This window comes from Salmo salar, chromosome ssa14 (assembly GCF_905237065.1).
Source record: "Salmo salar chromosome ssa14, Ssal_v3.1, whole genome shotgun sequence".
NCBI lineage: Eukaryota > Metazoa > Chordata > Actinopteri > Salmoniformes > Salmonidae > Salmo > Salmo salar.
In genome coordinates this window covers 48837638-48864366 of record NC_059455.1, presented here as the reverse complement: position 1 = coordinate 48864366, position 26729 = coordinate 48837638, and the positions used below count along the sequence as shown (strand labels likewise).

General features: G+C 48.9%; 1 protein-coding gene across 8 annotated transcripts in view; it reads right to left on the bottom strand.

Moving 5' to 3' along the window:
• LOC106595545 (receptor-type tyrosine-protein phosphatase mu) overlaps positions 1 to 26729 on the bottom strand; it is a 633856-nt gene that overhangs the window by 162044 nt on the left and 445083 nt on the right. The window lies entirely within an intron of this gene.

Below are 26729 nucleotides of genomic sequence, written 5' to 3'. Positions count from 1 at the left end.
TTAACAAGGTTGTAAATCAAAATATAATCAAATGGATCGGATTATATCATCTCCCCACTTCCTCTCTCATTTGATTAGGTCACACCGAAAATAATTCAGTTAAATAGCGTGACTGTTTGCATACTCCATACGGAATATCACACTGAACAAAAAGTCAAATGGTACATTACTGTAAAAACTAAGTATAGGTCTAGAAACAGGCTCCATTACCAAGGATATAGCATCTACCACTAATCCTACCACTCTCAGCGACATTACCAAGGACATATCATCTACCACTACATCTACCACTCCCACCTCCACTACCAAGGAACTAGCATCTACCACTCCCACCTCCATTACCAAGGAACTAGCATCTACCACTCCCACCTCCACTACCAAGGAACTAGCATCTACCACTCCCACCTCCACTACCAAGGAACTAGCATCTACCACTCCCACCTCCACTACCAAGGAACTAGCATCTACCACTCCCACCTCCACTACCAAGGAACTAGCATCTACCACTACATCTACCACTCCCACCGACATTACCAAGGAACTAGCATCTACCACTACCACCTCCACTACCAAGGAACTAGCATCTACCACTCCCACCTATATTACCAAGGAACGAGCATCTACCACTACATCAACCACTCCCACCTTCTATACCAAGGAACTAGCATCTACCACTACCACCTCCACTACCAAGGAACTAGCATCTACCACTACATCTACCACTCCCACCTACATTACCAAGGAACTAGCATCTACCACTCCCACCTCCATTACCAAGGAACTAGCATCTACCACTCCCACCTCCACTACCAAGGAACTAGCATCTACCAATCCCAACTGCATTACCAAGGAACTAGCATCTACCACTCCCACCTCCATTACCAAGGAACTAGCATCTATCACTCACACCTCTATTACCAAGGAACAAGCATCTATCACTCCCACCTCCATTACCAAGGAACTAGCATCTACCACTCCCACCAACAAGGAACAAGCATCTACCACTCCCACCTCTATTACCAAGGAACTAGCATCTACCACTCCCACCTCCATTACCAAGGAACTAGCATCTACAACTCCCACCTCCACTACCAAGGAACTAGCATCTACCACTCCCACCTCCACTACCAAGGAACTAGCATCTACCACTCCCACCTCCATTACCAAGGAACTAGCATCTACCACTCCCACCTCCACTACCAAGGAACTAGCATCTACCACTCCCACCTCCACTACCAAGGAACTAGCATCTACCACTCCCACCTCCACTACCAAGGAACTAGCATCTACCACTCCCACCTCCACTACCAAGGAACTAGCATCTACCACTACATCTACCACTCCCACCGACATTACCAAGGAACTAGCATCTACCACTACCACCTCCACTACCAAGGAACTAGCATCTACCACTCCCACCTATATTACCAAGGAACAAGCATCTACCACTACATCAACCACTCCCACCTTCTATACCAAGGAACTAGCATCTACCACTACCACCTCCACTACCAAGGAACTAGCATCTACCACTACATCTACCACTCCCACCTACATTACCAAGGAACTAGCATCTACCACTCCCACCTCCATTACCAAGGAACTAGCATCTACCACTCCCACCTCCACTACCAAGGAACTAGCATCTACCAATCCCAACTGCATTACCAAGGAACTAGCATCTACCACTCCCACCTCCATTACCAAGGAACTAGCATCTACCACCCACACCTCTATTACCAAGGAACAAGCATCTACCACTCCCACCTCCATTACCAAGGAACTAGCATCTACCACTCCCACCAACAAGGAACAAGCATCTACCACTCCCACCTCTATTACCAAGGAACTAGCATCTACCACTCCCACCGCCATTACCAAGGAACTAGCATCTACCACTCCCACCTCCACTACCAAGGAACTAGCATCTACCACTCCCACCTCCACTACCAAGGAACTAGCATCTACCACTACATCTACCACTCCCACCGACATTGCCAAGGAACTAGCATCTACCACTACCACCTCCACTACCAAGGAACTAGCATCTACCACTCCCACCTATATTACCAAGGAACGAGCATCTACCACTACATCAACCACTCCCACCTTCTATACCAAGGAACTAGCATCTACCACTACCACGGAACTAGCATCTACCACTACATCTACCACTCCCACCTACAATACCAAGGAACTAGCATCTACCACTCCCACCTCCATTACCAAGGAACTAGCATCTACCACTCCCACCTCCACTACCAAGGAACTAGCATCTACCAATCCCAACTGCATTACCAAGGAACTAGCATCTACCACTCCCACCTCCATTACCAAGGAACTAGCATCTACCACTCACACCTCTATTACCAAGGAACAAGCATCTACCACTCCCACCTCCATTACCAAGGAACTAGCATCTACCACTCCCACCAACAAGGAACAAGCACCTACCACTCCCACCTCTATTACCAAGGAACTAGCATCTACCACTCCCACCTCCATTACCAAGGACCTAGCATCTACCATTCCCACCAACAAGGAACTAGCATCTACCACTCCCACCTCCACAACCAAGGAACTAGCATCTACCACTCCCACAACAAAGGAACTAGCATCTACCACTACATCTACCACTCCCACCTCCATTACAAAGGAACTAGCATCTACCAATCCATCTACCACTCCCACCTCCATTACCAAGGAACTAGCATCTACCACTCCCACCTCCATTACCAAGGAACTAGCATCTACCACTCCCACCAACGTGGAACTAGCATCTACCACTCCCAACTCCACAACCATGGAAGTAGCATCTACCACTCCCACAACAAAGGAACTAGCATCTACCACTCCCAACTCTATTACCAAGGAACTAGCATCTACCACTCCCACCTCCACTACCAAGGAACTAGCATCTACCACTCCCACAACAAAGGAACTAGCATCTACCACTCTCACCTCCACTGCCAAGGAACAAGCATCTACAACTCCCACCTCCATTACAAAGTACCTAGCATCTACCACTCCCACATCCAAGGAACTAGCATCTACCACTCCCACCTCTATTACCAAGGAACTAGCATCTACCACTACATCTACCACTCCCACCTCCACAACCAAGGAACTAGCATCTACCACTACATCTACCACTCCCACCCCCATTACCAAGGAACTAGCATCTACCACTCCCACAACCAAGGAACTACCATCTACCACTCCCACCTCTATTACCAAGGAACTAGCATCTACCACTACATCTACCACCCCCATTACCAAGGAACAAGCATCTACCACTCCCACCTCCATTACCAAGGACCTAGCATCTACCACTCCCACCACCAACAACAAGGAACTAGCATCTACCACTCCCACCTCCACTACCAAGGAACAAGCATCTACCACTCCCACCTCCGTTACCAAGGACCTAGCATCTACCACTCGCAACTCCACAACAAAGGAACTAGCATCTATCACTACATCTACCACTCCCACCTCAATTACCAATGAACAAGCATCTTCCACTCCCACCTCTATTACCAAGGAACTAGCATCTACCACGACATCTACCACTCCCACCTCCATTAACAACGAACTAGCATCTACCACTCCCACCTCCATTACCAAGGACCTAGCATCTACCACTCCCACAACAAAGGAACTAGCATCTACCACTCCCAACTCTATTACCAAGGAACTAGCATCTACCACTCCCACCTCCACTACCAAGGAACTAGCATCTACCACTCCCACAACAAAGGAACTAGCATCTACCACTACATCTACCACTCCCACCTCCATTACCAAGGAACTAGCATCTACCACTCCCACCTCCATTACCAAGGAACTAGCTTCTACCACTCCACCCTCCTCTACCAAGGAACAAGCATCTACCACTCCCACAACAAAGGAACTAGCATCTACCACTCCCACCTCTATTACCAAGGAACTAGCATCTACCACACACACCTCCATTACCAAGGACCTAGCATCTACCACTCCCACCAACAAGGAACTAGCATCTACCACTCCCACCTCCACAACCAAGGAACTAGCATCTACCACTACATCTACCACTCCCACACCCATTACCAAGGAACTAGCATCTAACACTCACACAACCAAGGAACTAGCATCTACCACTCCCACCTCTATTACCAAGGAACTAGCATCTACCACTACATCTACCACTCCCATTACCAAGGAACAAGCATCTACCACTCCCACCTCCATTACCAAGGACCTAGCATCTACCACTCCAACCACCAACCAAGGAACTAGCATCTACCACTCCCACCTCCACTACCAAGGAACAAGAATCTACCACTCCCACCTCCGTTACCAAGGACCTAGCATCTACCACTCCCACCTCTATTACCAAGGAACTAGCATCTACCACGACATCTACCACTCCCACCTCCATTAACAACGAACTAGCATCTACCACTCCCACCTCCATTACCAAGGACCTAGCATCTACCACTCCCACCTCCACAACCAAGGAACTAGCATCTACCACTCCCACAACAAAGGAACTAGCATCTACCACTACATCTACCACTCCCACCTCCATTACCAAGGAACTAGCATCTACCACTACATCTACCACTCCCACCTCCATTACCAAGGAACTAGCATCTACCACTACATCTACCACTCCCACCTCCACAACCAAGGAACTAGCATCTACCACTACATCTACCACTCCCACCTCCATTAACAACGAACTAGCATCTACCACTCCCACCTCCATTACCAAGGACCTAGCATCTACCACTCCCACCTCCACAACCAAGGAACTAGCATCTACCACTCCCACAAAAAAGGAACTAGCATCTACCACTCCCACCTCTATTACCAAGGAACTAGCATCTACCACACCCACCTCCATTACCAAGGACCTAGCATCTACCACTCCCACCAACAAGGAACTAGCATCTACCACTCCCACCTCCACAACCAAGGAACTAGCATCTACCACTCCCACAACAAAGGAACTAGCATCTACCACTCCCACCTCTATTACCAAGGAACAAGCATCTACCACTCCCACCTCCAATACCAAGTACCTAGCATCTACCACTCCCACCTCCCTTACCAAGTACCTAGCATCTACCACTCCCACCTCCATTACCAAGGAACTAGCATCTACCACTACCACCTCTACTACCAAGGAACAAGCATCTACCACTCCCGCACCCCTTACCAAAGACCTAGCATCTACCACTCCCACAACCAAGGACCTAGCATCTACCACTCCCACCTCCACAACCAAGGAACTAGCATCTACCACTACATCTACCACTCCAACCTCCACTACCAAGGAACAAGCATCTACCACTCCCACCCCCATTACCAAGGAACTAGCATCTAACACTCCCACAACCAAGGAACTAGCATCTACCACTCCCACCTCCACAACCAAGGAACTAGCATCTACCACTCCCACCTCTATTACCAAGGAACTAGCATCTACCACTACATCTACCACTCCCATTACCAAGGAACAAGCATCTACCACTCCCACCTCCATTACCAAGGACCTAGCATCTACCACTCCCACCACCACCAACAAGGAACTAGCATCTACCACTCCCACCTCCACTACCAAGGAACAAGCATCTACCACTCCCACCCCCATTACCAAGGAACTAGCATCTAACACTCCCACAACCAAGGAACTAGCATCTACCACTCCCACCTCCACAACCAAGGAACTAGCATCTACCACTACATCTACCACTCCCACCTCAATTACCAATGAACTAGCATCTACCACTCCCACCTCTATTACCAAGGAACTAGCATCTACCACTACATCTACCACTCCCACCTCCATTAACAACGAACTAGCATCTACCACTCCCACCTCCATTACCAAGGACCTAGCATCTACCACTCCCACCTCCACAACCAAGGAACTAGCATCTACCACTCCCACAACAAAGGAACTAGCATCTACTACTACATCTAACACTCCCACCTCCATTACCAAGGAACTAGCATCTACCACTCCCATCTCCATTACCAAGGAACTAAAATCTACCACTACATCTACCACTCCCACCTCCATTACAAAGTAACTAGCATCTACCACTCCCACCTCCATTACCAAGGAACTAGCATCTACCAATCCCAACTGCATTACCAAGGAACTAGCATCTACCACTCCCACCTCCATTACCAAGGAACTAGCACCTACCACTCACACCTCTATTACCAAGGAACAAGCATCTACCACTCCCACATCCATTACAAAGGAACTAGCATCTACCACTACATCTACCACTCCCACCTCCATTACAAAGGAACTAGCATCTACCAATCCATCTACCACTCCCACCTCCATTACCAAGGAACAAGCATCTACCACTCCCACCTCCATTACCAAGGACCTAGCATCTACCACGCCCACTAACCTGGAACTAGCATCTACCACTCCCAACTCCACAACCATGGAAGTAGCATCTACCACTCCCACAACAAAGGAACTAGCATCTACCACTCCCAACTCTATTACCAAGGAACTAGTATCTACCACTCCCACCTCCATTACCAAGGACCTAGCATCTACCACTCCCACAACAAAGGAACTAGCATCTACCACTACATCTACCACTCCCACCTCCATTACCAAGGAACTAGCATCTACCACTACATCTACCACTCCCACCTCCATTACCAAGGAACTAGCATATACCACTCCCACCTCCATTACCAAGGAACTAGCTTCTACCACTCCACCCTCCACTACCAAGGAACAAGCATCTACCACTCCCACAACAAAGGAACTAGCATCTACCACTCCCACCTCTATTACCAAGGAACTAGCATCTACCACACCCAACTCCATTACCAAGGACCTAGCATCTACCACTCCCACCAACAAGGAACTAGCATCTACCACTCCCACCTCCACAACCAAGGAACTAGCATCTACCACTCCCACAACAAAGGAACTAGCATCTACCACTCCCAACTCTATTACCAAGGAACTAGCATCTACCACTCCCACCTCCACTACCAAGGAACTAGCATCTACCACTCCCACAACAAAGGAACTAGCAAATACCACTCCCACCTCCACTACCAAGGAACAAGCATCTACCACTCCCACCTCCAATACCAAGTACCTAGCATCTACCACTCCCACCTCCATTACCAAGGAACTAGCATCTACCACTACCAGCTCTACTACCAAGGAACAAGCATCTACCACTCCCGCGCCCATTACCAAGGACCTAGCATCTACCACTCCCACAACCAAGGAACTAGCATCTACCACTCCCACCTCTATTACCAAGGAACTAGCATCTACCACTACATCTACCACTCCCACCTCCACAACCAAGGAACTAGCATCTACCACTACATCTACCACTCCCACCTCCATTACCAAGGACCTAGCATCTACCACTCCCACCTCCACAACCAAGGAACTAGCATCTACCACTCCCACAACAAAGGAACTAGCATCTACCACTCCCACCTCTATTACCAAGGAACTAGCATCTACCACACCCACCTCCATTACCAAGGACCTAGCATCTACCACTCCCACCAACAAGGAACTAGCATCTACCACTCCCACCTCCACAACCAAGGAACTAGCATCTACCACTCCCACAACAAAGGAACTAGCATCTACCACTCCCAACTCTATTACCAAGGAACTAGCATCTACCACTCCCACCTCCACTACAAAGGAACTAGCATCTACCACTCCCACAACAAAGGAACTAGCAAATACCACTCCCACCTCCACTACCAAGGAACAAGCATCTACCACTCCCACCTCCATTACCAAGTACCTAGCATCTACCACTCCCACCTCCATTACCAAGGAACTAGCATCTACCACTACCACCTCTACTACCAAGGAACAAGCATCTACCACTCCCGCACCCCTTACCAAAGACCTAGCATCTACCACTCCCACAACCAAGGACCTAGCATCTACCACTCCCACCTCCACAACCAAGGAACTAGCATCTACCACTACATCTACCACTCCCACCTCCACTCCCAAGGAACAAGCATCTACCACTCCCACCCCCATTACCAAGGAACCAGCATCTAACACTCCCACAACCAAGGAACTAGCATCTACCACTCCCACCTCCACAACCAAGGAACTAGCATCTACCACTCCCACCTCTATTACCAAGGAACTAGCATCTACCACTACATCTACCACTTCCACCTCCACAACCAAGGAACTTGCATCTACCACTACATCTACCACTCCCACCTCCACTACCAAGGAACAATCATCTACCACTCCCACCCCCATTACCAAGGAACTAGCATCTAACACTCCCACAACCAAGGAACTAGCATCTACCACTCCCACCTCCACTACCAAGGAACAAGCATCTACCACTCCCACCCCCATTACCAAGGAACTAGCATCTAACACTCCCACAACCAAGGAACTAGCATCTACCACTCCCACCTCTATTACCAAGGAACTAGCATCTACCACTACATCTACCACTCCCATTACCAAGGAACAAGCATCTACCACTCCCACCTCCATTACCAAGGACCTAGCATCTACCACTCCCACCACCACAACCAAGGAACTAGCATCTACCACTACATCTACCACTCCCACCTCAATTACCAATGAACTAGCATCTACCACTCCCACCTCTATTACCAAGGAACTAGCATCTACCACTACATCTACCACTCCCACCTCAATTACCAATGAACTAGCATCTACCACTCCCACCTCTATTACCAAGGAACTAGCATCTACCACTACATCTACCACTCCCACCTCCATTAACAACGAACTAGCATCTACCACTCCCACATCCATTACCAAGGACCTAGCATCTACCACTCCCACCTCCACAACCAAGGAACTAGCATCTACCACTCCCACAACAAAGGAACTAGCATCTACTACTACATCTAACACTCCCACCTCCATTACCAAGGAACTAGCATCTACCACTCCCATCTCCATTACCAAGGAACTAAAATCTACCACTACATCTACCACTCCCACCTCCATTACAAAGTAACTAGCATCTACCACTCCCACCTCCATTACCAAGGAACTAGCATCTACCAATCCCAACTGCATTACCAAGGAACTAGCATCTACCACTCCCACCTCCATTACCAAGGAACTAGCACCTACCACTCACACCTCTATTACCAAGGAACAAGCATCTACCACTCCCACATCCATTACAAAGGAACTAGCATCTACCACTACATCTACCACTCCCACCTCCATTACAAAGGAACTAGCATCTACCAATCCATCTACCACTCCCACCTCCATTACCAAGGAACAAGCATCTACCACTCCCACCTCCATTACCAAGGACCTAGCATCTACCACGCCCACTAACCTGGAACTAGCATCTACCACTCCCAACTCCACAACCATGGAAGTAGCATCTACCACTCCCACAACAAAGGAACTAGCATCTACCACTCCCAACTCTATTACCAAGGAACTAGTATCTACCACTCCCACCTCCATTACCAAGGACCTAGCATCTACCACTCCCACAACAAAGGAACTAGCATCTACCACTACATCTACCACTCCCACCTCCATTACCAAGGAACTAGCATCTACCACTACATCTACCACTCCCACCTCCATTACCAAGGAACTAGCATATACCACTCCCACCTCCATTACCAAGGAACTAGCTTCTACCACTCCACCCTCCACTACCAAGGAACAAGCATCTACCACTCCCACAACAAAGGAACTAGCATCTACCACTCCCACCTCTATTACCAAGGAACTAGCATCTACCACACCCAACTCCATTACCAAGGACCTAGCATCTACCACTCCCACCAACAAGGAACTAGCATCTACCACTCCCACCTCCACAACCAAGGAACTAGCATCTACCACTCCCACAACAAAGGAACTAGCATCTACCACTCCCAACTCTATTACCAAGGAACTAGCATCTACCACTCCCACCTCCACTACCAAGGAACTAGCATCTACCACTCCCACAACAAAGGAACTAGCAAATACCACTCCCACCTCCACTACCAAGGAACAAGCATCTACCACTCCCACCTCCAATACCAAGTACCTAGCATCTACCACTCCCACCTCCATTACCAAGGAACTAGCATCTACCACTACCAGCTCTACTACCAAGGAACAAGCATCTACCACTCCCGCGCCCATTACCAAGGACCTAGCATCTACCACTCCCACAACCAAGGAACTAGCATCTACCACTCCCACCTCTATTACCAAGGAACTAGCATCTACCACTACATCTACCACTCCCACCTCCACAACCAAGGAACTAGCATCTACCACTACATCTACCACTCCCACCTCCATTAACAACGAACTAGCATCTACCACTCCCACCTCCATTACCAAGGACCTAGCATCTACCACTCCCACCTCCACAACCAAGGAACTAGCATCTACCACTCCCACAACAAAGGAACTAGCATCTACCACTCCCACCTCTATTACCAAGGAACTAGCATCTACCACACCCACCTCCATTACCAAGGACCTAGCATCTACCACTCCCACCAACAAGGAACTAGCATCTACCACTCCCACCTCCACAACCAAGGAACTAGCATCTACCACTCCCACAACAAAGGAACTAGCATCTACCACTCCCAACTCTATTACCAAGGAACTAGCATCTACCACTCCCACCTCCACTACAAAGGAACTAGCATCTACCACTCCCACAACAAAGGAACTAGCAAATACCACTCCACCTCCACTACCAAGGAACAAGCATCTACCACTCCCACCTCCATTACCAAGTACCTAGCATCTACCACTCCCACCTCCATTACCAAGGAACTAGCATCTACCACTACCACCTCTACTACCAAGGAACAAGCATCTACCACTCCCGCACCCCTTACCAAAGACCTAGCATCTACCACTCCCACAACCAAGGACCTAGCATCTACCACTCCCACCTCCACAACCAAGGAACTAGCATCTACCACTACATCTACCACTCCCACCTCCACTCCCAAGGAACAAGCATCTACCACTCCCACCCCCATTACCAAGGAACCAGCATCTAACACTCCCACAACCAAGGAACTAGCATCTACCACTCCCACCTCCACAACCAAGGAACTAGCATCTACCACTCCCACCTCTATTACCAAGGAACTAGCATCTACCACTACATCTACCACTTCCACCTCCACAACCAAGGAACTTGCATCTACCACTACATCTACCACTCCCACCTCCACTACCAAGGAACAATCATCTACCACTCCCACCCCCATTACCAAGGAACTAGCATCTAACACTCCCACAACCAAGGAACTAGCATCTACCACTCCCACCTCCACTACCAAGGAACAAGCATCTACCACTCCCACCCCCATTACCAAGGAACTAGCATCTAACACTCCCACAACCAAGGAACTAGCATCTACCACTCCCACCTCTATTACCAAGGAACTAGCATCTACCACTACATCTACCACTCCCATTACCAAGGAACAAGCATCTACCACTCCCACCTCCATTACCAAGGACCTAGCATCTACCACTCCCACCACCACAACCAAGGAACTAGCATCTACCACTACATCTACCACTCCCACCTCAATTACCAATGAACTAGCATCTACCACTCCCACCTCTATTACCAAGGAACTAGCATCTACCACTACATCTACCACTCCCACCTCCATTAACAACGAACTAGCATCTACCACTCCCACCTCCATTACCAAGGACCTAGCATCTACCACTCCCACCTCCACAACCAAGGAACTAGCATCTACCACTCCCACAACAAAGGAACTAGCATCTACTACTACATCTAACACTCCCACCTCCATTACCAAGGAACTAGCATCTACCACTCCCACCTCCATTACCAAGGAACTAACATCTACCACTACATCTACCACTCCCACCTCCATTACAAAGTAACTAGCATCTACCACTCCCACCTCCATTACCAAGGAACTAGAATCTACCACTCCCACCTCCAATACCAAGGAACTAGCATCTACCAATCCCACCTCCATTACCAAGGAACTAGCATCTACCACTCACACCTCTATTACCAAGGAAAAAGCATCTACCACTCCCACCTCCATTACCAAGGAACTAGCATCTACCACTCCCACCAACAAGGAACAAGCATCTACCACTCCCACCTCCATTACCAAGGACCAAGCATCTACAACTCCCACCAACAAGGAACTAGCATCTACCACTCCCACCTCCACAACCAAGGAACTAGCATCTACCACTCCCACAACAAAGGAACTAGCATCTACCACTACATCTACCACTCCCACCTCCATTACAAAGGAACTAGCATCTACCACTCCATCTACCACTCCCACCTCCATTACCAAGGAACTAGCATCTACCACTCCCACCTCCATTACCAAGGAACTAGCATCTACCACTCCACCCTCCACTACCAAGGAACAAGCATCTACCACTCCCACCTCCATTACCAAGGACCTAGCATCTACCACTCCCACCAACCTGGAACTAGCATCTACCACTCCCAACTCCACAACCATGGAAGTAGCATCTACCACTCCCACAACAAAGGAACTAGCATCTACCACTCCCAACTCTATTACCAAGGAACTAGCATCTACCACTCCCACCTCCACTACCAAGGAACTAGCATCTACCACTCCCACAACAAAGGAACTAGCATCTACCACTCTCACCTCCACTACCAAGGAACAAGCATCTACCACTCCCACCCTATTACCAAGTACCTAGCATCTACCACTCCCACATCCAAGGAACTAGCATCTACCACTCCCACCTCCATTACCAAGGAACTAGCATCTACCACTACCACCTCTACTACCAAGGAACAAGCATCTACCACTCCCGCGCCCATTACCAAGGACCTAGCATCTACCACTCCCACAACCAAGGAACTAGCATCTACCAATCCCACCTCTATTACCAAGGAACTAGCATCTACCACAACATCTACCACTCCCACCTCCACAACCAAGGAACTAGCATCTACCACTACATCTACCACTCCCACCCCCATTACCAAGGAACTAGCATCTAACACTCCCACAACCAAGGAACTAGCATCTACCACTCCCACCTCTATTACCAAGGAACTAGCATCTACCACTACATCTACCACTCCCATTACCAAGGAACAAGCATCTACCACACCTACCTCCATCACCAAGGACCTAGCATCTACCACTCCTACCACCACCAACAAGGAACTAGCATCTACCACTCCCACCTCCACTACCAAGGAACAAGAAACTACCACTCCCACCTCCGTTACCAAGGACCTAGCATCTACCACTCCCACCTCCACAACCAAGGAACTAGCATCTACCACTACATCTACCACTCCCACCTCAATTACCAATGAACTAGCATCTACCACTCCCACCTCTATTACCAAGGAACTAGCATCTACCACTACATCTACCACTCCCACCTCCATTACCAAGGACCTAGCATCTACCACTCCCACCTCCACAACCAAGGAACTAGCATCTACCACTCCCACAACAAAGGAACTAGCATCTACCACTACATCTACCACTCCCACCTCCATTACCAAGGAACTAGCATCTACCACTACATCTACCACTCCCACCTCCATTACCAAGGAACTAGCATCTACCACTCCCACCTCCATTACCAAGGAACTAGCATCTACCACTCCACCCTCCACTACCAAGGAACAAGAATCTACCACTCCCACAACAAAGGAACTAGCATCTACCACTCCCAACTCTATTACCAAGGAACTAGCATCTACCACACCCACCTCCATTACCAAGGACCTAGCATCTACCACTCCCACCAACAAGGAACTAGCATCTACCACTCCCACCTCCACAACCAAGGAACTAGCATCTACCACTCCCACAACAAAGGAACTAGCATCTACCACTCCCAACTCTATTACCAAGGAACTAGCATCTACCACTCCCACCTCCACTACCAGGAACTAGCATCTACCACTCCCACAACAAAGGAACTAGCAAATACCACTCCCACCTCCGTTACCAAGGACCTAGCATCTACCACTCCCACCTCCACAACCAAGGAACTAGCATCTACCACTACATCTACCACTCCCACCTCAATTACCAATGAACTAGCATCTACCACACCCACCTCCATTACCAAGGACCTAGCATCTACCACTCCGACCAACAAGGAACTAGCATCTACCAATCCCACCTCCACAACCAAGGAACAAGTATGTACCACTCCCACATCCATTACCAAGGACATAGCATCTACCACTCCCACAACCAAGGAACTAGCATCTACCACTCCCACCTCCACTACCAAGGAACTAGCATCTACCACTCCCAACTCTATTACCAAGGACCTAGCATCTACCACTCCCACCTCCACAACCAAGGAACTCGCATCTACCACTACATCTACCACTCCAACCTCAATTACCAATGAACTAGCATCTACCACTCCCACCTCTATTACCAAGGAACTAGCATCTACCACTACATCTACCACTCCCACCTCCATTACCAAGGACCTAGCATCTACCACTCCCACCAACAAGGAACTAGCATCTACCACTCCCACCTCCACAACGAAGGAACTAGCATCTACCACTCCCACAACAAAGGAACTAGCATCTACCACTCCCAACTCTATTACCAAGGAACTAGCATCTACCACTCCCACCTCCACTACCAGGAACTAGCATCTACCACTCCCAACTCTGTTACCAAGGAACTAGCATCTACCACACCCACCTCCATTACCAAGGACCTAGCATCTACCACTCCCACCAACAAGGAACTAGCATCTACCACTCCCACCTCCACAACCAAGGAACTAGCATCTACCACTCCCACAACAAAGGAACTAGCATCTACCACTCCCAACTCTATTACCAAGGAACTAGCATCTACCACTCCCACCTCCACTACCAGGAACTAGCATCTACCACTCCCACAACAAAGGAACTAGCAAATACCACTCCCACCTCCGTTACCAAGGACCTAGCATCTACCACTCCTACCTCCACAACCAAGGAACTAGCGTCTACCACTACATCTACCACTCCCACCTCAATTACCAATGAACTAGCATCTACCACACCCACCTCCATTACCAAGGACCTAGCATCTACCACTCCGACCAACAAGGAACTAGCATCTACCACTCCCACCTCCACAACCAAGGAACAAGTATGTACCACTCCCACATCCATTACCAAGGACATAGCATCTACCACTCCCACAACCAAGGAACTAGCATCTACCACTCCCACCTCCACTACCAAGGAACTAGCATCTACCACTCCCAACTCTATTACCAAGGACCTAGCATCTACCACTCCCACCTCCACAACCAAGGAACTCGCATCTACCACTACATCTTTCACTCCAACCTCAATTACCAATGAACTAGCATCTACCACTCCCACCTCTATTACCAAGGAACTAGCATCTACCACTACATCTACCACTCCCACCTCCATTACCAAGGACCTAGCATCTACCACTCCCACCAACAAGGAACTAGCATCTACCACTCCCACCTCCACAACCAAGGAACTAGCATCTACCAATCCCACAACAAAGGAACTAGCATCTACCACTCCCAACTCTATTACCAAGGAACTAGCATCTACCACTCCCACCTCCACTACCAAGGAACTAGCATCTACCACTCCCACAACAAAGGAACTAGCAAATACCACTCCCACCTCCGTTACCAAGGACCTAGCATCTACCACTCCCACCTCCACAACCAAGGAACTAGCATCTACCACTACATCTACCACTCCCACCTCAATTACCAATGAACTAGCATCTACCACTCCCACCTCTATTACCAAGGAACTAGCATCTACCACTACATCTACCACTCCCACCTCCATTAACAACGAACTAGCATCTACCACTCCCACCTCCATTACCAAGGACCTAGCATCTACCACTCCCACCTCCACAACCAAGGAACTAGCATCTACCACTCCCACAACAAAGGAACTAGCATCTACCACTACATCTACCACTCCCACCTCCATTACCAAGGAACTAGCATCTACCACTACATCTACCACTCCCACCTCCATTACCAAGGAACTAGCATCTACCACTCCCACCTCCATTACCAAGGAACTAGCATCTACCACTCCACCCTCCACTACCAAGGAACAAGAATCTACCACTCCCACAACAAAGGAACTAGCATCTACCACTCCCAACTCTATTACCAAGGAACTAGCATCTACCACACCCACCTCCATTACCAAGGACCTAGCATCTACCACTCCCACCAACAAGGAACTAGCATCTACCACTCCCACCTCCACAACCAAGGAACTAGCATCTACCACTCCCACAACAAAGGAACTAGCATCTACCACTCCCAACTCTATTACCAAGGAACTAGCATCTACCACTCCCACCTCCACTACCAAGGAACTAGCATCTACCACTCCCACCTCCACTACCAAGGAACTAGCATCTACCACTCCCAACTCTATTACCAAGGACCTAGCATCTACCACTCCCACCTCCACAACCAAGGAACTCGCATCTACCACTACATCTACCACTCCAACCTCAATTACCAATGAACTAGCATCTACCACTCCCACCTCTATTACCAAGGAACTAGCATCTACCACTACATCTACCACTCCCACCTCCATTACCAAGGACCTAGCATCTACCACTCCCACCAACAAGGAACTAGCATCTACCACTCCCACCTCCACAACGAAGGAACTAGCATCTACCACTCCCACAACAAAGGAACTAGCATCTACCACTCCCAACTCTATTACCAAGGAACTAGCATCTACCACTCCCACCTCCACTACCAGGAACTAGCATCTACCACTCCCAACTCTATTACCAAGGAACTAGCATCTACCACACCCACCTCCATTACCAAGGACCTAGCATCTACCACTCCCACCAACAAGGAACTAGCATCTACCACTCCCACCTCCACAACCAAGGAACTAGCATCTACCACTCCCACAACAAAGGAACTAGCATCTACCACTCCCAACTCTATTACCAAGGAACTAGCATCTACCACTCCCACCTCCACTACCAGGAACTAGCATCTACCACTCCCACAACAAAGGAACTAGCAAATACCACTCCCACCTCCGTTACCAAGGACCTAGCATCTACCACTCCTACCTCCACAACCAAGGAACTAGCGTCTACCACTACATCTACCACTCCCACCTCAATTACCAATGAACTAGCATCTACCACACCCACCTCCATTACCAAGGACCTAGCATCTACCACTCCGACCAACAAGGAACTAGCATCTACCACTCCCACCTCCACAACCAAGGAACAAGTATGTACCACTCCCACATCCATTACCAAGGACATAGCATCTACCACTCCCACAACCAAGGAACTAGCATCTACCACTCCCACCTCCACTACCAATGAACTAGCATCTACCACTCCCAACTCTATTACCAAGGACCTAGCATCTACCACTCCCACCTCCACAACCAAGGAACTCGCATCTACCACTACATCTACCACTCCAACCTCAATTACCAATGAACTAGCATCTACCACTCCCACCTCTATTACCAAGGAACTAGCATCTACCACTACATCTACCACTCCCACCTCCATTACCAAGGACCTAGCATCTACCACTCCCACCAACAAGGAACTAGCATCTACCACTCCCACCTCCACAACCAAGGAACTAGCATCTACCACTCCCACAACAAAGGAACTAGCATCTACCACTCCCAACTCTATTACCAAGGAACTAGCATCTACCACTCCCACCTCCACTACCAAGGAACTAGCATCTACCACTCCCACAACAAAGGAACTAGCAAATACCACTCCCACCTCCGTTACCAAGGACCTAGCATCTACCACTCCCACCTCCACAACCAAGGAACTAGCATCTACCACTCCCACAACAAGGCTAGCATCTACCACTCCCAACTCTATTACCAAGGAACTAGCATCTACCACTCCCACCTCCACTACCAAGGAACTAGCATCTACCACTCCACATCAAAAAGAAATACCACTCCCACCTCCATTAACAACGAACTAGCATCTACCACTCCCACCTCCATTACCAAGGAACTAGCATCTACCACTCCCACCTCCATTACCAAGGACCTAGCATCTACCACTCCCACCAACAAAGGAACTAGCATCTACCACTCCACAACACATCTACCACTCCCACCTCCATTACCAAGGAACTAGCATCTACCACTCAAGCATCTACCACTCCCACCTCCACTACCAAGGAACTAGCATCTACCACTCCCAACTCTATTACCAAGGACCTAGCATCTACCACTCCCACCTCCACAACCAAGGAACTCGCATCTACCACTCCTTCACCCAACCTCAATTACCAATGAACTAGCATCTACCACTCCCACCTCTATTACCAAGGAACTAGCATCTACCACTACATCTCCACCCACCTCCATTACCAAGGACCTAGCATCTACCACTCCCACCAACAAGGAACTAGCATCTACCACTCCCACCTCCACAACCAAGGAACTAGCATCTACCAATCCCACAACAAAGGAACTAGCATCTACCACTCCCAACTCTATTACCAAGGAACTAGCATCTACCACTCCCACCTCCACTACCAAGGAACTAGCATCTACCACTCCCACAACAAAGGAACTAGCAAATACCACTCCCACCTCCGTTACCAAGGACCTAGCATCTACCACTCCCACCTCCACAACCAAGGAACTAGCATCTACCACTACATCTACCACTCCCACCTCAATTACCAATGAACTAGCATCTACCACTCCCACCTCTATTACCAAGGAACTAGCATCTACCACTACATCTACCACTCCCACCTCCATTAACAACGAACTAGCATCTACCACTCCCACCTCCATTACCAAGGACCTAGCATCTACCACTCCCACCTCCACAACCAAGGAACTAGCATCTACCACTCCCACAACAAAGGAACTAGCATCTACCACTACATCTACCACTCCCACCTCCATTACCAAGGAACTAGCATCTACCACTACATCTACCACTCCCACCTCCATTACCAAGGAACTAGCATCTACCACTCCCACCTCCATTACCAAGGAACTAGCATCTACCACTCCACCCTCCACTACCAAGGAACAAGAATCTACCACTCCCACAACAAAGGAACTAGCATCTACCACTCCCAACTCTATTACCAAGGAACTAGCATCTACCACACCCACCTCCATTACCAAGGACCTAGCATCTACCACTCCCACCAACAAGGAACTAGCATCTACCACTCCCACCTCCACAACCAAGGAACTAGCATCTACCACTCCCACATCCATTACCAAGGACCTAGCATCTACCACTCCCACCTCCACTACCAAGGAACTAGCATCTACCACTCCCACCTCCACTACCAAGGAACTAGCATCTACCACTCCCAACTCTATTACCAAGGACCTAGCATCTACCACTCCCACCTCCACAACCAAGGAACTCGCATCTACCACTACATCTACCACTCCAACCTCAATTACCAATGAACTAGCATCTACCACTCCCACCTCTATTACCAAGGAACTAGCATCTACCACTACATCTACCACTCCCACCTCCATTACCAAGGACCTAGCATCTACCACTCCCACCAACAAGGAACTAGCATCTACCACTCCCACCTCCACAACGAAGGAACTAGCATCTACCACTCCCACAACAAAGGAACTAGCATCTACCACTCCCAACCTCTATTACCAAGGAACTAGCATCTACCACTCCCACCTCCACTACCAGGAACTAGCATCTACCACTCCCAACTCTATTACCAAGGAACTAGCATCTACCACACCCCCCTCCACTACCAAGGACCTAGCATCTACCACTCCCACCAACAAGGAACTAGCATCTACCACTCCCACCTCCACAACCAAGGACCTAGCATCTACCACTCCCACAACAAAGGAACTAGCATCTACCACTCCCAACTCTATTACCAAGGAACTAGCATCTACCACTCCCACCTCCACTACCAGGAACTAGCATCTACCACTCCCACAACAAAGGAACTAGCAAATACCACTCCCACCTCCGTTACCAAGGACCTAGCATCTACCACTCCTACCTCCACAACCAAGGAACTAGCGTCTACCACTACATCTACCACTCCCACCTCAATTACCAATGAACTAGCATCTACCACACCCACCTCCATTACCAAGGACCTAGCATCTACCACTCCGACACAAGGAACTAGCATCTACCACTCCCACCTCCACAACCAAGGAACAAGTATGTACCACTCCCACATCCATTACCAAGGAACTAGCATCTACCACTCCCACAACCAAGGAACTAGCATCTACCACTCCCACCAGTCTACACTCCCACACTACCAATGAACTAGCATCTACCACTCCCAACTCTATTACCAAGGACCTAGCATCTACCACTCCCACCTCCACAACCAAGGAACTCGCATCTACCACTACATCTACCACTCCAACCTCAATTACCAATGAACTAGCATCTACCACTCCCACCTCTATTACCAAGGAACTAGCATCTACCACTACATCTACCACTCCCACCTCCATTACCAAGGACCTAGCATCTACCACTCCCACCAACAAGGAACTAGCATCTACCACTCCCACCTCCACAACCAAGGAACTAGCATCTACCACTCCCACAACAAAGGAACTAGCATCTACCACTCCCAACTCTATTACCAAGGAACTAGCATCTACCACTCCCACCTCCACTACCAAGGAACTAGCATCTACCACTCCCACAACAAAGGAACTAGCAAATACCACTCCCACCTCCGTTACCAAGGACCTAGCATCTACCACTCCCACCTCCACAACCAAGGAACTAGCATCTACCACTCCCACAACAAAGGAACTAGCATCTACCACTCCCAACTCTATTACCAAGGAACTAGCATCTACCACTCCCACCTCCACTACCAGGAACTAGCATCTACCACTCCCAACTCTATTACCAAGGAACTAGCATCTACCACACCCACCTCCATTACCAAGGACCTAGCATCTACCACTCCCACCAACAAGGAACTAGCATCTACCACTCCCACCTCCACAACCAAGGAACTAGCATCTACCACTCCCACAACAAAGGAACTAGCATCTACCACTCCCAACTCTATTACCAAGGAACTAGCATCTACCACTCCCACCTCCACTACCAGGAACTAGCATCTACCACTCCCACAACAAAGGAACTAGCAAATACCACTCCCACCTCCGTTACCAAGGACCTAGCATCTACCACTCCTACCTCCACAACCAAGGAACTAGCGTCTACCACTACATCTACCACTCCCACCTCAATTACCAATGAACTAGCATCTACCACACCCACCTCCATTACCAAGGACCTAGCATCTACCACTCCGACCAACAAGGAACTAGCATCTACCACTCCCACCTCCACAACCAAGGAACAAGTATGTACCACTCCCACATCCATTACCAAGGACATAGCATCTACCACTCCCACAACCAAGGAACTAGCATCTACCACTCCCACCTCCACTACCAAGGAACTAGCATCTACCACTCCCAACTCTATTACCAAGGACCTAGCATCTACCACTCCCACCTCCACAACCAAGGAACTCGCATCTACCACTACATCTTTCACTCCAACCTCAATTACCAATGAACTAGCATCTACCACTCCCACCTCTATTACCAAGGAACTAGCATCTACCACTACATCTACCACTCCCACCTCCATTACCAAGGACCTAGCATCTACCACTCCCACCAACAAGGAACTAGCATCTACCACTCCCACCTCCACAACCAAGGAACTAGCATCTACCAATCCCACAACAAAGGAACTAGCATCTACCACTCCCAACTCTATTACCAAGGAACTAGCATCTACCACTCCCACCTCCACTACCAAGGAACTAGCATCTACCACTCCCACAACAAAGGAACTAGCAAATACCACTCCCACCTCCGTTACCAAGGACCTAGCATCTACCACTCCCACCTCCACAACCAAGGAACTAGCATCTACCACTACATCTACCACTCCCACCTCAATTACCAATGAACTAGCATCTACCACTCCCACCTCTATTACCAAGGAACTAGCATCTACCACTACATCTACCACTCACACCTCCATTAACAACGAACTAGCATCTACCACTCCCACCTCCATTACCAAGGACCTAGCATCTACCACTCCCACCTCCACAACCAAGGAACTAGCATCTACCACTCCCACAACAAAGGAACTAGCATCTACCACTACATCTACCACTCCCACCTCCATTACCAAGGAACTAGCATCTACCACTACATCTACCACTCCCACCTCCATTACCAAGGAACTAGCATCTACCACTCCCACCTCCATTACCAAGGAACTAGCATCTACCACTCCACCCTCCACTACCAAGGAACAAGAATCTACCACTCCCACAACAAAGGAACTAGCATCTACCACTCCCAACTCTATTACCAAGGAACTAGCATCTACCACACCCACCTCCATTACCAAGGACCTAGCATCTACCACTCCCACCAACAAGGAACTAGCATCTACCACTCCCACCTCCACAACCAAGGAACTAGCATCTACCACTCCCACAACAAAGGAACTAGCATCTACCACTCCCAACTCTATTACCAAGGAACTAGCATCTACCACTCCCACCTCCACTACCAAGGAACTAGCATCTACCACTCCCACCTCCACTACCAAGGAACTAGCATCTACCACTCCCAACTCTATTACCAAGGACCTAGCATCTACCACTCCCACCTCCACAACCAAGGAACTCGCATCTACCACTACATCTACCACTCCAACCTCAATTACCAATGAACTAGCATCTACCACTCCCACCTCTATTACCAAGGAACTAGCATCTACCACTACATCTACCACTCCCACCTCCATTACCAAGGACCTAGCATCTACCACTCCCACCAACAAGGAACTAGCATCTACCACTCCCACCTCCACAACGAAGGAACTAGCATCTACCACTCCCACAACAAAGGAACTAGCATCTACCACTCCCAACTCTATTACCAAGGAACTAGCATCTACCACTCCCACCTCCACTACCAGGAACTAGCATCTACCACTCCCAACTCTATTACCAAGGAACTAGCATCTACCACACCCACCTCCATTACCAAGGACCTAGCATCTACCACTCCCACCAACAAGGAACTAGCATCTACCACTCCCACCTCCACAACCAAGGAACTAGCATCTACCACTCCCACAACAAAGGAACTAGCATCTACCACTCCCAACTCTATTACCAAGGAACTAGCATCTACCACTCCCACCTCCACTACCAGGAACTAGCATCTACCACTCCCACAACAAAGGAACTAGCAAATACCACTCCCACCTCCGTTACCAAGGACCTAGCATCTACCACTCCTACCTCCACAACCAAGGAACTAGCGTCTACCACTACATCTACCACTCCCACCTCAATTACCAATGAACTAGCATCTACCACACCCACCTCCATTACCAAGGACCTAGCATCTACCACTCCGACCAACAAGGAACTAGCATCTACCACTCCCACCTCCACAACCAAGGAACAAGTATGTACCACTCCCACATCCATTACCAAGGACATAGCATCTACCACTCCCACAACCAAGGAACTAGCATCTACCACTCCCACCTCCACTACCAAGGAACTAGCATCTACCACTCCCAACTCTATTACCAAGGACCTAGCATCTACCACTCCCACCTCCACAACCAAGGAACTCGCATCTACCACTACATCTACCACTCCAACCTCAATTACCAATGAACTAGCATCTACCACTCCCACCTCTATTACCAAGGAACTAGCATCTACCACTACATCTACCACTCCCACCTCCATTACCAAGGACCTAGCATCTACCACTCCCACCAACAAGGAACTAGCATCTACCACTCCCACCTCCACAACCAAGGAACTAGCATCTACCACTCCCACAACAAAGGAACTAGCATCTACCACTCCCAACTCTATTACCAAGGAACTAGCATCTACCACTCCCACCTCCACTACCAAGGAACTAGCATCTACCACTCCCACAACAAAGGAACTAGCAAATACCACTCCCACCTCCGTTACCAAGGACCTAGCATCTACCACTCCCACCTCCACAACCAAGGAACTAGCATCTACCACTACATCTACCACTCCCACCTCAATTACCAATGAACTAGCATCTACCACTCCCACCTCTATTACCAAGGAACTAGCATCTACCACTACATCTACCACTCCCACCTCCATTAACAACGAACTAGCATCTACCACTCCCACCTCCATTACCAAGGACCTAGCATCTACCACTCCCACCTCCACAACCAAGGAACTAGCATCTACCACTCCCACAACAAAGGAACTAGCATCTACCACTACATCTACCACTCCCACCTCCATTACCAAGGAACTAGCATCTACCACTACATCTACCACTCCCACCTCCATTACCAAGGAACTAGCATCTACCACTCCCACCTCCATTACCAAGGAACTAGCATCTACCACTCCACCCTCCACTACCAAGGAACAAGAATCTACCACTCCCACAACAAAGGAACTAGCATCTACCACTCCCAACTCTATTACCAAGGAACTAGCATCTACCACACCCACCTCCATTACCAAGGACCTAGCATCTACCACTCCCACCAACAAGGAACTAGCATCTACCACTCCCACCTCCACAACCAAGGAACTAGCATCTACCACTCCCACAACAAAGGAACTAGCATCTACCACTCCCAACTCTATTACCAAGGAACTAGCATCTACCACTCCCACCTCCACTACCAAGGAACTAGCATCTACCACTCCCACAACAAAGGAACTAGCAAATACCACTCCCACCTCCGTTACCAAGGACCTAGCATCTACCACTCCCACCTCCACAACCAAGGAACTAGCATCTACCACTACATCTACCACTCCCACCTCAATTACCAATGAACTAGCATCTACCACTCCCACCTCTATTACCAAGGAACTAGCATCTACCACTACATCTACCACTACCACCTCCATTAACAACGAACTAGCATCTACCACTCCCACCTCCATTACCAAGGACCTAGCATCTACCACTCCCACCTCCACAACCAAGGAACTAGCATCTACCACTCCCACAACAAAGGAACTAGCATCTACCACTACATCTACCACTCCCACCTCCATTACCAAGGAACTAGCATCTACCACTACATCTACCACTCCCACCTCCATTACCAAGGAACTAGCATCTACCACTCCGACCTCCATTACCAAGGAACTAGCATCTACCACTCCACCCTCCACTACCAAGGAACAAGAATCTACCACTCCCACAACAAAGGAACTAGCATCTACCACTCCCAACTCTATTACCAAGGAACTAGCATCTACCACACCCACCTCCATTACCAAGGACCTAGCATCTACCACTCCGACCAACAAGGAACTAGCATCTACCACTCCCACCTCCACAACCAAGGAACAAGTATGTACCACTCCCACATCCATTACCAAGGACATAGCATCTACCACTCCCACAACCAAGGAACTAGCATCTACCACTCCCACATCCACTACCAAGGAACTAGCATCTACCACTCCCAACTCTATTACCAAGGACCTAGCATCTACCACTCCCACCTCCACAACCAAGGAACTAGCATCTACCACTACATCTACCACTCCAACCTCAATTACCAATGAACTAGCATCTACCACTCCCACCTCTATTACCAAGGAACTAGCATCTACCACTACATCTACCACTCCCACCTCCATTAACAACGAACTAGCATCTACCACTCCCACCTCCATCACTAAGGACCTAGCATCTACCACTCCCACCTCCACAACCAAGGAACTAGCATCTACCACTCCCACAACAAAGGAACTAGCATCTACCACTACATCTACCACTCCCACCTCCATTACCAAGGAACTAGCATCTACCACTACATCTACCACTCCTACCTCCATTACCAAGGAACTAGCATCTACCACTCCCACCTCCATTCCCAAGGAACTAGCATCTACCACTCCACCCTCCACTACCAAGGAACAAGAATCTACCACTCCCACAACAAAGGAACTAGCATCTACCATTCCCAACTCTATTACCAAGGAACTAGCATCTACCACACCCACCTCCATTACCAAGGACCTAGCATCTACCACTCCCACCAACAAGGAACTAGCATCTACCACTCCCAACTCTATTACCAAGGAACTAGCAACTACCACTCCCACCTACACTACCAAGGAACTAGCATCTACCACTCCCACAACAAAGGAACAAGCAAATACCACTCCCACCTCCACTACCAAGGAACAAGCATCTACCACTCCCACCTCCATTACCAAGTACCTAGCATCTACCACTCCCACCTCCATTACCAAGGAACTAGCATCTACCACTACCACCTCTACTACCCAGGAACAAGCATCTACCACTCCCGCGCCCATTACCAAAGACCTAGCATCTACCACTCCCACAACCAAGGAACTAGCATCTACCACTCCCACCTCTATTACCAACGAACTAGCATCTACCACTACATCTACCACTCAAACCTCCACAACCAAGGAACTTGCATCTACCACTACATCTACCACTCCCACCCCCATTACCAAGGACCTAGCATCTAACACTCCCACAACCAAGGAACTAGCATCTACCACT